This window comes from Pleurodeles waltl, chromosome 8 (genome assembly GCF_031143425.1).
Source record: "Pleurodeles waltl isolate 20211129_DDA chromosome 8, aPleWal1.hap1.20221129, whole genome shotgun sequence".
In the NCBI taxonomy this organism is placed as follows: domain Eukaryota; kingdom Metazoa; phylum Chordata; class Amphibia; order Caudata; family Salamandridae; genus Pleurodeles; species Pleurodeles waltl.
In genome coordinates, this window is record NC_090447.1 from 1,440,394,742 (window position 1) to 1,440,409,305 (window position 14,564).

Here is a 14,564-nt window from a genome sequence, read left to right on the forward strand (position 1 = left end):
GTAATCCAATGTTATTGCCCCCATCCACCTAATCAGTGCACACTCCCTTCTGTCTGGTCCATTTCCTGACTCCTGTAAACAGGCAGTGACCATTCCCCTTCTTAAAGGAGAGATAAACCAACCAGCAGCTTAATTAGTTCCTGGAAGTACTTAATCTCCTCAATAATCTGGTTTTCCTGCAGGGCTGACACCAATACTGTGCTGATAGCAGCTATGAAAGACATCAGGCTCACGTTGGGCAAGGGTGACAGCGCCATCCGAATCCTACTTGACCTTTCTGCTGCATTTGACGTGGTTTTTCATAAGATCAGGTATAGGTGGCACTGTTCTGAGTTAGTTAGGCTCCTTTTTAAGAGGGCGCATGCAAGTTGTCTCGCTGGACAAATCTTATTCTACATATAAATGTATTTCTTGTGGCTCAGGGATCATCCCTCAGGGATCCTATCTAATTTCTGTGTCCCATCACTTGTCCATCTGATTACTTCTTTTGGTCTGTCATTTTTTGTGTATGCAGATGGCTCTCAAATTCTTTACAAGGCCTCCCTTCAGAGGCTCAGACCCTAGCTCAATCTTGTCATGTTTCACTAGCCACCTGGATGAAGCAGAATTCTTTATTCTTGAATACCTCAAAAACTGAGGCTCCTACCTTCGGAAAAACAGACGCATGGTCATTCACTGGTGGCCTAGTTCCTTTGATAATTCACCAGCACTAGTGGAATCAGCCTGTAATTAGGGAATCATTGTTGATTCCAATTTGTATTTTAGCTCTCAGATTTCTAGGCTCACATCCACATGCTAAACTGGTATCCTGTGTTGTTTATTGCAGAGTTGTTAGGAAAATGATCTGTATTTTTACAGAGGTTTGTACACACTGATTCCCTGACAGAGACCCAAAATGCAGATAACATCAAAAGTCCAAACCATCCAGAACACTCTGGAGCACAGGCATCTACAGAGTTAGTGACCGACTCTCACTACAAAAAAGCCCTGGCAGCAGTGGGACCTCCAGCCGACATCTAAACATGGATTGAACAAGGGAGCCGCCTGCACCTCAGAAAGAGGTCCCTGGCAGACTTCTGGGCTCATTTGCTGAAAAGCTTGTAAATAACTGTGCAGGAAGCCGCTTTATGGCACAGACTCCAAACCTGGATAACACTGTGCTTCTCTGATGACGCGGTCATTCACTGGGCTCAGGTAGATTGATGGAACATTGGTTGTGCAGATTTAGGATGCACAACCATCAGACTGAGGTAGTTTTGGGGAATAAATTAAGGTAAACCAGCCCATTGTTGGGCCAGTACATTGTCGCCCCCATCTTCAATATTCAAGACTAACTTAAACAAATGTGAATAGGGGGGTGGATAAAGGGGTAATTTGGGGAAAATTAAGGTTTTAATATATTAAAGATTTGAGCTGGGCGTCAAGTTGCAAAGGCAGAAGATCCTGGAGTTTTCTGAATCGAATTAAACACAGGTCTCGTAAACAGTGTTGTGCAGTTACCATGTTTGGTTTGCCTTGTCATTCCACAGACTCCATGACACTCATCATTATCTCATTTTAGATCATTATAATGATAGGAGGAGTTATGTGTCAATCCCTAAAACACACACAAATAATGAAAGACTTTCCAGGGTCCAAATGTTCACAGACAAAGATTATCTGGTGGGCAATGCCTTTGAATAAAGGAAGAAAAGATGATAATCCCTCCAGGTTTCAAGGTTTCATAAACAGGCTATGAGGTTCAGGAGAATGACTCTAAGGCCTGTGAGTTTGCCTATTACCTAGGCTGGCATCCGTCTCCTGTTATCCAGCGCACGTTTCACCGGTTCCAAGGATTTCTGGGTTCGCACGCTTGATGCGCTCCTTTTGAGACAAAGTACATACCAACAGAGTGCACCTCTGCGGAACAGGGTGATATTCAGTGGCATGGACATCACTACACAATGTGGTCCCTGGTGCCAGTTTAACTGAGTGATCCAACAAGTTTAATTAATACATAAGTAATGCCCACCACAACCACACTATATTATTATACAAATGCAACTTTACAGATAGGATCATGTAATATCACAAAAACGTGACTATTCCCTCTTAGCAAAGAACAACAAAGATTGTTTTTGTTTGATAAATACAGGTAACGCTGTTTGTACCCACTGAATATTTACAAAGGGAAAAAGTAAACATCTGCTAAGAATGGGTTCAGCCCTTTTTCGGAGCAGATTTACTACTCTCTGGGGGAGTCACAAAGAATTTCATGTATGTTCCCAGAGGTCAACAACTGCTCTAAGTTTACAGGAGTATTCTTACTGGCAAAATATATATTTTTTTAAAATCACAGTGGAAAATCCACTTGCGTAAATCATGTCCATTGACCAATATATTGTTTTCGTAATTTTAGTTTTTAAATATTGTGAATGCAAGTCAGAGTGAATCCACTTCTTGACACAAAGAATGTTTTGAATCTACACGCATAAACCCATTAAATGTGCATCTCAGAAGCTACCGAATAAAACATTTTAGCTCCACAACTGTTTCCACTACACCCCAGAATATGTTTCCTTCCCTGTTAATCATTTAAGCAACATTTTTGTCAAGCTTTCACTTCATTTGCCCTCTTCGCAGGTTTCCACCGAACTGAGTGCCTTTTGCACTTCTGCTTATAAATGTCAAAAGAAAAACTTTTTTCCTAAATCAAAGCTACACTTAAACACACAAAACCTTTTGTGGATATGGCGCATAACTGTGGAAAAACTGGCGTATCTTAAAACGTACGTGGACAATAAAGGCATTGTGGGGATAAAAAAAAATGTGTGATGTTTGTGGACGGTGACTCATAGGTAAACATCACTTTGCGCACAAATGATCGGTACTGCATCTTGTAACCTACTCACGACCTGCACAGCAGACAAAAACATTACTCAATGCCGAAGTCTCGTTTAAAGTTAAAGTGTCTGAATCACAAAGCTGTTTGAATACCTAAATTTAAGGTAGGCAGTCAAATAACTGAGTTTACAATACCTGCTTCACAGAATAGTGAAGGGTGGGGTTTTACCCTCCCAAATGGGATTTTCTCAGACATTCCACCAGCATGCTGAGATGTTTATGATGTGACCACATCTCCTAGTAATGGAGGTTTTTCGTGTTCATATGTGCATTCACCAGCAAATATCAGTGATCATTCATAAACTAATTTAATGATTTTTAACATCAAATTGCATGCAGATTCCTATCCCATATATACGCGTAGATTTACTCCAGTCAGGGGGAAAGGACTAAATGCATTTCTTGGGTAGGAAGAGGGAGAGAACACCACCAAAACTGATGTTGCCAAAGGTTTTTTAAAGTGAAGAAAAAAATATAAACTGCTAATGCACGTGAGTCACATTTCTGCATGTGGAAATGTGCACCTACTACATTTGTGTATGTGGAAAAACGGACACATGTGAGTACTCCTGGGAATTTGTCAAAGTCACAGATGCCTATGAGTATACCTAGACTATTGCAAGGTCTGCCTCCCCCGTAGGATAACATTGGTGCACCTTATTACACTTAATACATGATAACTGTTAATTGGGAGAAGGTTAGACAGTCGAGTTTGGCCCCTAAAAAAAAAAAAAATTAAAACCATCTTTAATGGTAAAGTTGGATTTTAAGTACCAATTCTGAAAATGCTACTTTTATAAAGTCGTCAATTTCTAGTCCTCACCATTTGTTGCCTGCAGGCTTTATCCTGGGTCACATGACTAAGTGTAGCTGGCAACTGGCCTTTGTGTATTCCTACCAGACAGTGGGGTAAAGAGGGAATAGGTGTGAGGATAGGCAATCTCTGCCATGATGAGGGAGAGGAACTGTCACCTTCCACACTTACATATCACAAAGACTCTAACCCAGAACACTCACAAAGGGTTTCACAAAAGTCTTTTGTGCCCTCAGACAAGGAAGGAAATTCCAGATACCTTTAGGGGTGGAAAACTCTAGAAGCCTCTCCCACTTCAAAGCCGGCACCATGTATAACTATTGGACCATCAGATCCAACTCTTCAGATCATTTCTGGACTTGTGGGTTCTGCCAGGAAGAAGGACTGCACAGTTGTGAAGTCTGCCCTGATGCCAAGAACTACTTTGCTGTCCAAAGCCCTACTGTGCTGCTCAAGGACTCTTCTGCTCATGTGACCCAGAAACTCCAGAGTGTCTGCAAGGTTCAGTTAGCTGGCCTCTTGTTCAGAGCTAAAGGGACATAACAGGCTCCTCAACGTTAATGCAACTCCATGCATCTTGACACAGCGCAATGGAGTCTGCCATTGATTCCTGCCCAGCACAATGCAGCTCATCTTTGACGCTGACACATCTCAGCGCAAGTCATCACAAAGCCCAGCGGCTTCTCTGACGAAACCCAACGCTAACTCCAGCGCACTGTTTGATCACTGTTCTTCCCCTAGCCCTTGATGCACAACTGTGAAAATGTCTCCAATATCTGCTACAATTTGGTAAGCCTGATGAAAAATACACTTTTTGTGCACCTGTGTTACTCTCACATGTTCAGTTTTTGTGTATCCAGTTGAGCTGCATAAAGAGGAATCAGGTCATATTGTATACTTTAAAGATTGAGGTGTTGAGGTTATGTGTCTAAGACAGCGGTTCCCAGCCTGTAGCTGTGGACCCCTAGGGGTCCATGACACATTCCCAGGGGGTCCACAGGCATCTCAAGGCCTGGGCTAGCAGGAAGGCACTTCTCCAACTGGGGCCTCTTGACAAAAACACATGAGTGTTTTTATATTTAGTTATTTCATTCGTGCAGCAGTTTTAAAAGCACTGCAACGTTCCTTGTATATCCAGCCATTTTGGGCAAAAATAAAATTGTCAAGCTAACTCTAGAAAGTAAGTAAATAAGTAGAAGACTTATAGAGCCTGCAAACGCCTAAAGGAGTCTTGGCACTAGCGACCGACAGCAAGCCCGGTAGCAGAACCTAATGAAAGGGAGAGCTCAAGAAAAGCCAGGTTTTTAGCTGTTTTCTGAATTGCATATCTGATTGAGTTCTAAGTTTAGAAGATAGAAATTCCACAATTTGCAAGTGGAAAAAGAAATATTTCTGCCTCCCCAGCCGACCTTATTAAATCTATGGATGGTCACCATTTTAGCACCAGAAGATTGAAGCACGTGCTTGGGAGTGTACCATTGGAAGATTTTTCTAAAATAATCAAGACCAATATTGTAAAGAGATTTGTGAGCCATGCAAAGAGCTTTGAACTTAACCCGCTCACAATTGGAAGCCAATGAAAGTTGATTCTGGCTTTGGAGGCCAAGCTGAGTTTTGGAATTTTCATGATCAGACAAGCTGCGCAATTCTGGAGAGTCTGGCGTTTCCTCAAATGACATTGTTGGGCACTCACAAATAGGGCATTGCGATAGTCAATCCTAGAAATGACTAATGCATTAATGGTGATTAATGTACCTGCTGAAGAGAGATGGGAGTTTTGGCTAGTGGCAGTTTTGACCCATCTAAAGTAGTACAGATAGTAAATATGCCTGCCGCAAAGAACATGTATCATGCATATCAAAGAACAGTATTTTATGTGCATAGCACAGAAGAATACTGCTTTTGTCACAGAGATTCTTTTATTACTGTGTAGTTCATAAGTTACAGTTGCAATCTAGCACAGTGACCTATAAACTGCCATCAAAGAGCTGCATACAAACTGCATGGTACAAGTTAGAAAGTTATGTTTTTCCCCCAGTCTTTCATTATCCTGATACTTCTAAAAAAGGTTTGTTAGCGTTGAAATAAATTCTTATTATTAAAGTCAAGGCTAACCACTGTGTTATGTTCTGAATCCTCAGTTTGTGTTTCTCCAGGCCAAGCACTCTTAGAAAATGCCTACCAGTGTGGGTGACATGTGAATCCTACACCTTGTAGTACATTTTGCCTTATGTAACATTGTCTATACACTGATTTACACACGTATGATTCACGGTCTCTGTATGTGTGTGATGTAAAGTGCTCCGACACCCTAAACTGGTATGAGAGGTGCTATAAAACAAATGAAATACATCTGACACAGGCGCTATGGAGAGGAGAGGAATTTAAGGTTTTACTTTCTTTACCCACCAGATCTGAGAACAAAGCTCTCTCAGACCTTATGTCCCTAAAATATACATACAGAAATTGCCAGGGAAATGTAGATTCTGACCTGAGGATTTAACTTTCTGAAATAAAACCAAACATTGAAAAGTTAGTCAGCGAGATGCTGCACCAACCTTCCAATTAAAATATTCTGATGTTTGCGCATTTTTCAATATAAAATAGTTATATCTATATATTTTTTTTTTATGTGTACTTGTTTGTGAATTACTGTTTAAACGTTTTACATTTCAATTGTACCAATTGCTTGGGGGTCCCCAGCTTCCAGTAGTGATTCAGTGGGGGTCCTCAGGAGTCAAAAGGTTGGGAACCACTGGTCTAAGGAATTGAGTTATTGGTTGAGGAGAGTGGAAGCCGAACTCAGACAACAACCACACTCCTTGTCAGGGTGAACCACTTAAGTCTCCTATCACAAAAGTAAGGTTTAAATAAGTGGCAATGTGTACGGTATTTTTGCAGCACATAAACAGTAATAAAGTGAAAACACAACACAAACATAATACAACACCATTTAGAAAAACGGTCAATTTTAGAAAATAAAATATCAGAATGATTAAAATCTAATCAGTAGGACGCTAGACATTTAGGGCCTGATTACGACCGTGGCGGAGGGGATTACTCCGTCCTAAATGTGACGGATACCCCGCTCGCCGCCTTACAAGTTCCATTATATCCTATGAAACTTGTAACAGGGCGGATGGGATATCTGTCACATTTGGGATAGAGTAATCCCCTCCGCCAAGGTCATAATTAGGCCCTTAATGTTAAACTTTTTAGGAAAAATAGCGTCTAAAAGCACAAAGCATCACTCGCAGTCATCTGGTCTCGGTAGGCCAGGGGAAAGTCGCAAATTTATGCCAACTGCGATGGACTGCGGGTCAGATACAGGGACCAGGTTGGGCCCACTGGAAAGTTACCTTCTCAAGTCCAGTGCAGGGAGTTCCATTTGCATGAGAGGAGGCCAGGAGGAGGCGGCTTTTGGCACGAAGACCAGTTTGAGTGTCGCGGGTGGTTGTTGCTGTAGTGCAAAGATTTAGTCATCACTGAAGCTTTGCAAAGGGGTCATCCCGGGCTTCCAGTGCTGTAGCTCAAAGTCCCAGTGTCACGTTGGCGGCCGTCATGAATTGTTGCAGTCATGACAAAGAGCAAGTATTACGGAGCTTCATGTTGACAGCTGTCACAGGCACCAGAAGTTCAGTGCAAACAGACATGTTTGCAGTCACAAGAAACCCAAACTTTGGGATTTTCACTTTTTCTTCCTAAAGGAGCTTCCAGTGGTCCAAGCCAAGGGTCCAGGTCCTGGGGGAACCTCTTGGGGATCAGGCCTCACTCCAGCAGAGGCCAGCATCAGGGCTCAGGCTAGTCCAGGAAGATTCAGGCAGGTCCAGTTACAGTGTGTCAGCTGGGCAGTTGGAGGGAGGCCTCTGAAGATTGTTGTGTCCCTGTTGCTCACATAGGAGGTCAGACAACTGGCACTTGGAGTCACTGTGGGCCTCAGCCTGGGAGAGGGGCAAGCAGTTCCAGTCTTCCTTCCTAATACAGCAAGGCAGTCCTTCAAGCAGGAAGGCAGTCCTTCTTCTGAATATTACAGAGGTCCAGGAATGTTCTGATGAGTGGTTATAAGCAGTGCTTATTTTTTAAATAAAAACATGCCAGTGCCCAAAGCCTTCCTTTTAAACATGCAGCGGCTGCAAATAAATGTGCGAACAAGGAATACTGAGGCAGAGTAATCCTGAAGCCATCACAGGCCTCTTTAATCCATTTACAGCCACTCCCTGCCACTTCAGAGCTCTCTTGCAGCTTTCTGCTTTCTCCCATTGTGACGCTTTTACGTTTTTCTCTCCCTCCATCTTTCCCATATGTGTCTTTTGCTCGTAGTAAATGCTTGAGACAGAAAAATAAGCACCGGTCCTGAAAAAATAAGTGCCGGCGCTCAGCACCGGAATCAACAAGCACAAATTAAGCACTGGTTAGAAGGTCCTACATTTATACCTGCTGCCTTTGTGTGGGGAATTCCTAGGCCTAGCCCGTAAACTAGGTACGGTAATTTCTTCCCTTTCTCCTGGATTTGGCTCCAAACTGTTTGGGGGTGACACACGACAGGGCAGGCCTGATATCACGTTCCTTTGTCTGTGAAGGAGTAAGTTGGTTATAGTGATAAGCCAATGATCATGGCAAAAGGCCTGATATGTTTACTACGAAATGTTATGTTAAAGACAGTAGACCTAAACTACATCAACATACACTAGAACACTACCTTGAAAAAGCAGGTCCATGCTGTGGAACACATTGGCTCATCATTAACTTTCTTTCTTTCATACTTCAGCCAGGCCTGTCGAAGCAGAATAATTCACCTCAAGCAACTATTCCCCACTCTGCCCAAAACAACCTCCTCTGCTCGCTCACCCTCTCTGCCCCTTTTCATGCACCTTGCACCAAGATTTGTGGATCTGCAAGCCCATGGGTATCAGCAACTCTTGAAAGCCACAGAGAAAGGCTGAAAAACAATGATAAAGAAAGAAAGAAAGCAAGCAAGCGTGAAAGGACGCCTGCAAGAGTGAGATAAAGAGATTGGTGGTTAATTAAAGAGGCATGAGGTGGAGTCAAGACTGCATAGCCTGGATATATGGCACCCTGACCTTTGGCAGCCTGGCCATGGGTTCCTGAGCAGAACTCGGGGATCCTGCACTTGTCCTTTATCAAACTAAGCACCCCTCTACCCATATCATCTGCAGCAATTTGTAAGCGCCCTGAAATGCCACTAACCATACTGAGTTTAGCAGTTTTGCACAATCTAAGAGACACTTAGCTGAAAAATGAAAGCTTTTACCATCTCAAAATTGTCCTGGGGTGTATGACCCTGCAACACTCCTGTGAAGGGTGAGGTGTGCTTGGCACACCAAGGACTTGTCCTTGGCGTTTCCTAGTGCTATTCTTTCTGTGCTGCATAGGCTTCCGGTGCCCCCCGTTTGCAGCCTGCTCATCAATGTCAGCCCCTACATGGCCTCCAGCTCCAGTCTGCCTTGCAGGCACTACCGATGTCAATATGTGTCTGTTCCTTTAAGAGTTGGAAGAGAAAGAAGGAAGAGAGGGATGGAAAGGAGAAGGGGTGCAAAGGGTGATCGGGAACTACGGAGGTGAAGGGAGGGAGTCAAGAGAAGGAAGAACTATAAAACGGGAGATAGGGAGAAAGTGAAAAGAGCAACGAAAAGGGAGAGGGGGAGAGAATAGAGAGGGCGAAGGGAAGAATGAGAAAGCAAAAGAATGAAGTGAGGAGCAGAAAAAAGGGAGTCAGCGCTGACACCATAGAGACGATAAAGTTAGAGAAAGGAGGGTGAGCGGGATCGAGAAGGGATAAGAAAGTAGAAGGACGGAGGAGTGAGTGAAAGGAGACAGGGACAACGGCAGAATATGATGCAAATAATGTGATGGAAAATGCATCCCTTTGCCCTATTTTTGCAACTGGCTCGAGCTCCTCCCGGGGCCCCGGTACAGTGGCTGCGCGCGCGCACCATGCATGCGCCCTCTGAGCAGTACGGGGGCTCGTATCACAGCGTTTTCGGGGCTGCTTTCGGTTCCCCGACTGGGCCCCATTGCTCCCGGGTATGGCGACGGGTGGGTAATCTTTCACCTCACCCGCCATCCCTAACACCGAGTTCTGAGGGCAGTCACATGAGACAACTGGTTTCTACTGTATACGGTTCACAACCACACCCGATGCTCTGGGCAAATGTTCTTTGCTTCTTTGTGTTTTCGGAACCACAATGAACACCGGGGTCAAAATGACCCCTTTATTATTCTCTCCGTTGTATGCTAAACCCATAAAATGCAGCTAAGCTCCAAAGAATGTAAAATCTTATTGAAAGGAGAGTAGCACATGATGGGTAAGAGGGGCGCCACTCATTAAATGTTTCTTCTCAGCAATAAATTGAAATTGACTTTGGATTTAGTATTCAATATTTTTTTGTTACTGGCTGTTTTTTCCATTAGTCATTCCAGCTCCCTCGTTTTTTCTATGTTAAAATAAAGGAACTAATTTATAAAATCGTAAGTGCCGGTGCCCTACGTCTCCTCAAAGCCTGGGGACAGCGCGACTCCGCAGACAAACGCCAGGATACCCAAGCCTGCCTGGACTTGATTCCAGCTCATGAGTCTTTCTTCCACACTATGCCCGCGTTTTTTTTTTAATCTTGTAGATTCTGTCATTCTTGCTTTCTCCCTTTGTCACTGTTTTTGTAGTTTTTTTCTGCCCCTCTTATCCTCTATTTGTGTTTTTCTTTGTCCTGTTCTGTTTGAAGTCTGATGAGTGCCCGTCCACAACAATAAGTGCTGGCGGTTCCCACCTGCAACCACTGGCTCGAATTAAGTACTGCATACTAGTGCCCATCATTAGGCTCAATGGTCATGTGACGTCACTTCCTGTGATCCAAACGGTGAATTAGAGTTGTGTGGTTTCACTACAGCAGTCCCCAGAGTTGTTGATTAATGCAAACTTTGAACAGTAAAGGTTTCAGAATTTCCTCGATGCCTGCAGGTACTCAGTACCTCGGGTATGTGCTGATTTGAATTGGGAGCCACTGCGGTTGGAGCAGTGGTTTTTCTGTGCACAACTAATGCTAAGAGTGACATGAATCTACCTTTACAGGTTTATAGGTCAGTTAAGAAACGTAGACTCATACGTACGAACACGTTTCCCCATAGACACAGAATGCATAGATTAGTCACCAGTAGTGTCAGTACTGAGTCCAGACTTCCCCGTTCCGAACATTACACCCCTCCTCCCACCTCAGGTACTCAAGTCAAATGATTATGAAGCTTTGGATATTACAGGTTGTTTCCAGGTAAACCAAGCTATAGGTACCAGGAGGGAGAGGTGGGCTTTTACAGGAATTTGGGCTTAGGAAAGTGTCTGTGGAGGCACGAATGCCTTATTTCGTAATGAGAGGAACAGGGAAGGGGACGGAGAGCTAATGGGTCCCTTCAATAAGAGGTGCCAACTTCTTCCCAGGTCATTATACACACAGTTTCAAATCCTGGGATTTTGTGTGCTAGCCTGCTGCATTCTGGGTGCTGTAGTCCTCTTTTGATTCCACTGAACTATTAGACTGACACACACAATACAATGATTTGTAGGTGAAAAGTTAAGGACTGGAGACATTGTCTGTAATGGCCTGCAATGGGGTGGTCATCCCACCTCAGGATGCAACTTGGCTGTAATACACAGGGAATGACTGACAGGCATCAGGGCCAAGATGCTGATAGTTTTTCACTCTACAAATAAAACAACACCACAAACCCATTCTTCAGAGGTTCTAGGTCTAATAGTGCAGTTTGCGTGAGGGGCGACTGCACTACACTATGGCATTTAAATGACAGTGCTGGACTGGTGAGCATTGCCCATGTGCAGTAAGGATGTTATCACATGGTTTCACCCCGAGATGTAGATTTCTGTGCAGTAAATATATGAATGCAGGTTTTGCTATGTTTGTTTTCAGTTCCTTACAAGCAGCCTTTTACAGGTAGGATTCTGTGCAGTGATGCATTACTGGCGCGGTATTACCACATCACTCAAATTCTGCGTTAGTTGCACAATTGTGGGGTTTTCGGGTTACTGCCCTCTCGCTACCTCACGAAAGACAATGTAACAGAGCTCTCCATTGCAGGAAGCGGATATGGGTAAAACTTAGAACTAGAGCACTACTGTAAATATTTGTAATATTACTAAAATATAACAACCACTTTAAATGCAGCTTCTAATGCCAGCAGCTTGTACACTGCGCTTGAAATAGAAATATAGACAGGTACTCCTTCTCCCAGAGGGCCTATTTGCTATTGAGAAGGGCTGGTACTCTCCCACTAAAAGCACTGGAGCAGTGCTGAGAAGTGCGGGTGCTCTCCCATTTAAAGCACTGGAGCAGTGCTGAGAAGTGCGGGTGCTCTCCCATTTAAAGCACTGGAGCAGTGCTGAGAAGTGCGGGTACGCTCCCATTTAAAGCACTAGAGCATTGCTGAGAAGTGCTGGAGCAGTGCTGTACTCTCCCATTTTAAGCACTAGAGCAGTGCTGAGAAGTGCGGGTGCTCTCCCATTTAAAGCACTGGAGCAGTGCTGAGAAGTGCGGGTGCTCTCCCATTTAAAGCACTAGAGCATTGCTGAGAAGTACTGGAGCAGTGCTGTGCTCTCCCATTTTAAGCACTAGAGCAGTGCTGAGAAGTGCTGGTACTCTCCCACTAAAAGCACTGGAGCAGTGCTGAGAAGTGCGGGTGCTCTCCCATTTAAAGCACTGGAGCAGTGCTGAGAAGTGCGGGTGCTCTCCCATTTAAAGCACTAGAGCATTGCTGAGAAGTACTGGAGCAGTGCTGTGCTCTCCCATTTTAAGCACTAGAGCAGTGCTGAGAAGTGCTGGTACTCTCCCACTAAAAGCACTGGAGCAGTGCTGAGAAGTGCGGGTGCTCTCCCATTTAAAGCACTGGAGCAGTGCTGAGAAGTGCGGGTACGCTCCCATTTAAAGCACTAGAGCATTGCTGAGAAGTACTGGAGCAGTGCTGTGCTCTCCCATTTTAAGCACTAGAGCAGTGCTGAGAAGTGCTGGTACTCTCCCACTAAAAGCACTGAAGCAGTGCTGAGAAGTGCGGTTGCTCTCCCATTTAAAGCACTAGAGCAGTGCTGAGAAGTGCTGGTACTCTCCCACTAAAAGCACTGGAGCAGTGCTGGTACTATCCCTTCCAAATTAAGAAGTGTAGGTACCCAGTACCTGATAGTAGCTGCCCATTTAAAGCACCGCCTGTGCGCCACGAGCTGTGGAAGATGAATCAAAGCTCTGGGGTTCACCGACGGTCAAGGTGCGGTACCGCCGAGATTTATGTGACACTCCTGCGGGTAACCCTGGCTCGGAGCTTTTGCCAGGTCTGGGGGTGAGAAGCTCGAACAGTCCAATTATTTCTGTTATCATTCTACGACTTTTAGTCATGATTTTGTAATGTGGGGTAAAAAAAGGACTGCAAGTCCCAGAATGCAATCCGAAAACCTGGTTTGAATAACTTGCTCATGCATTAAACTGAAAAACTTGAGAGTTCTGCTTCTTAGTGAACAGTACGTGCCAGATTGAAACGAACGTTTTAAACATATTAAAAACACATAAACGCAAAACATCAAGTCAAAGTATGCATTGTGCTGTTGATTACAAAGTCAGGTTTCAAGGGAAGAAGATAATGTTGAAAAAAATGTCCCTGTCCCTTCTATGGCTAAATTAGCGCTCGTTTCCTAATTTAATGCGTGAACAACTCATCCAGTCCAGCCTTATTTCTTCTTCGCGCTCCGACACTTATAGTTCTGGTTTTATAAAGAGTTAAGGAGGACTACAAATCCCAGAATGCAAACAGAAACCCTGGACAGGGTAAACTACTCACTCTTGGACTTGTGATACTTGAGAGGTCCGTGCTTACATACCTACTGAAAACACTGGAACATTTTTTCGGTTTTCCATTATAAATATAGGGCTAAAAAGCCCGGCATGCAAAGTGATATTGGGTAAAAAGTTAGTACAAACTGAAAATGTCACAGAGGAAACAGGTCAAGGTCTCCTTGAACAGTCTTTTCGGAAAAAGTAGAGAGTAAAATAAAAGAACATTTAAAGGGTGTAGTGGTGTGGGTGACCCCCTTGCAGGCAGAGGTTATGGCGGTCAGAATAAAGGGGTCATGCCTACCTGCAGTGTTGCCGTGGACCCAGTCGCTGTGGGAGAGCCGAGGAGGAATCTTCCCCTCCCTCCTGCAGGTGAGTGACTGAGGCAGGACAGCAATCAGTCACCTATTACCTGCTGTCCCCGTAGATGGAAGGGGGGGCGAGCTGCTGAGACCCATACGTGCCCATTGTGCCAAAGCACACCTCCTGTGAAACCCAGTGCCCCCTCCCTTCAGAAGCAATGGTATGACTGGAGGAGGGAGGATGAACCGGCCCGACACAAACAACGGAGGGCGGGGTTTCTTGTAGGAAAACACCTTGGCTCTCGTTCCCGGGAGGCTCCAGGCACGCCGCCCTTACTCCCTCACCTCCGTGCAAGAAACGGGGCCCAGGGCCAGGAAGGCGCGCTGCCCTTACTCCCTCACACCATGCAAGAGAGGGCCAGGAAGGTGCCCTGCCTTTACTCCCTCACACCATGCAAGAGAGGGCCAGGAAGGCACGTCCCCTTACTCCCTCACCTCCGTGCAATAAACGGGGCCCATGGCCAGGAATGTAAGCCGCCCTCACCTCCGTGCAAGAAACTGGGCCCATGGCTAGGAATGTAAGCCGCCCTCATCTCCGTGCAAGAAACGGGGCCCAGGGCCAGGAAGGCGCGCTGCCCTTACTCCCTCACACCATGCAAGAGAGGGCCAGGAAGGCACGCCCTCCTTACTCCCTCACCTCCGTGCAATAAACGGGGCCCATGG

General features: G+C 44.9%; 1 protein-coding gene across 2 annotated transcripts in view; it reads right to left on the reverse strand.

The window, feature by feature from the left end:
• Positions 1 to 14,254, reverse strand: part of TMPRSS2 (transmembrane serine protease 2) — a 277,324-nt gene extending 263,070 nt beyond the window's left edge. For both annotated transcript variants that reach the window (XM_069202592.1, XM_069202591.1), the window contains exon 1: positions 13,844 to 14,254. The gene's annotated coding sequence lies outside the window, so the exon portion shown is untranslated. The remainder of the gene's footprint in view (positions 1 to 13,843) is intronic.
• Between the last annotated feature and the right edge of the window lie 310 nt (positions 14,255 to 14,564).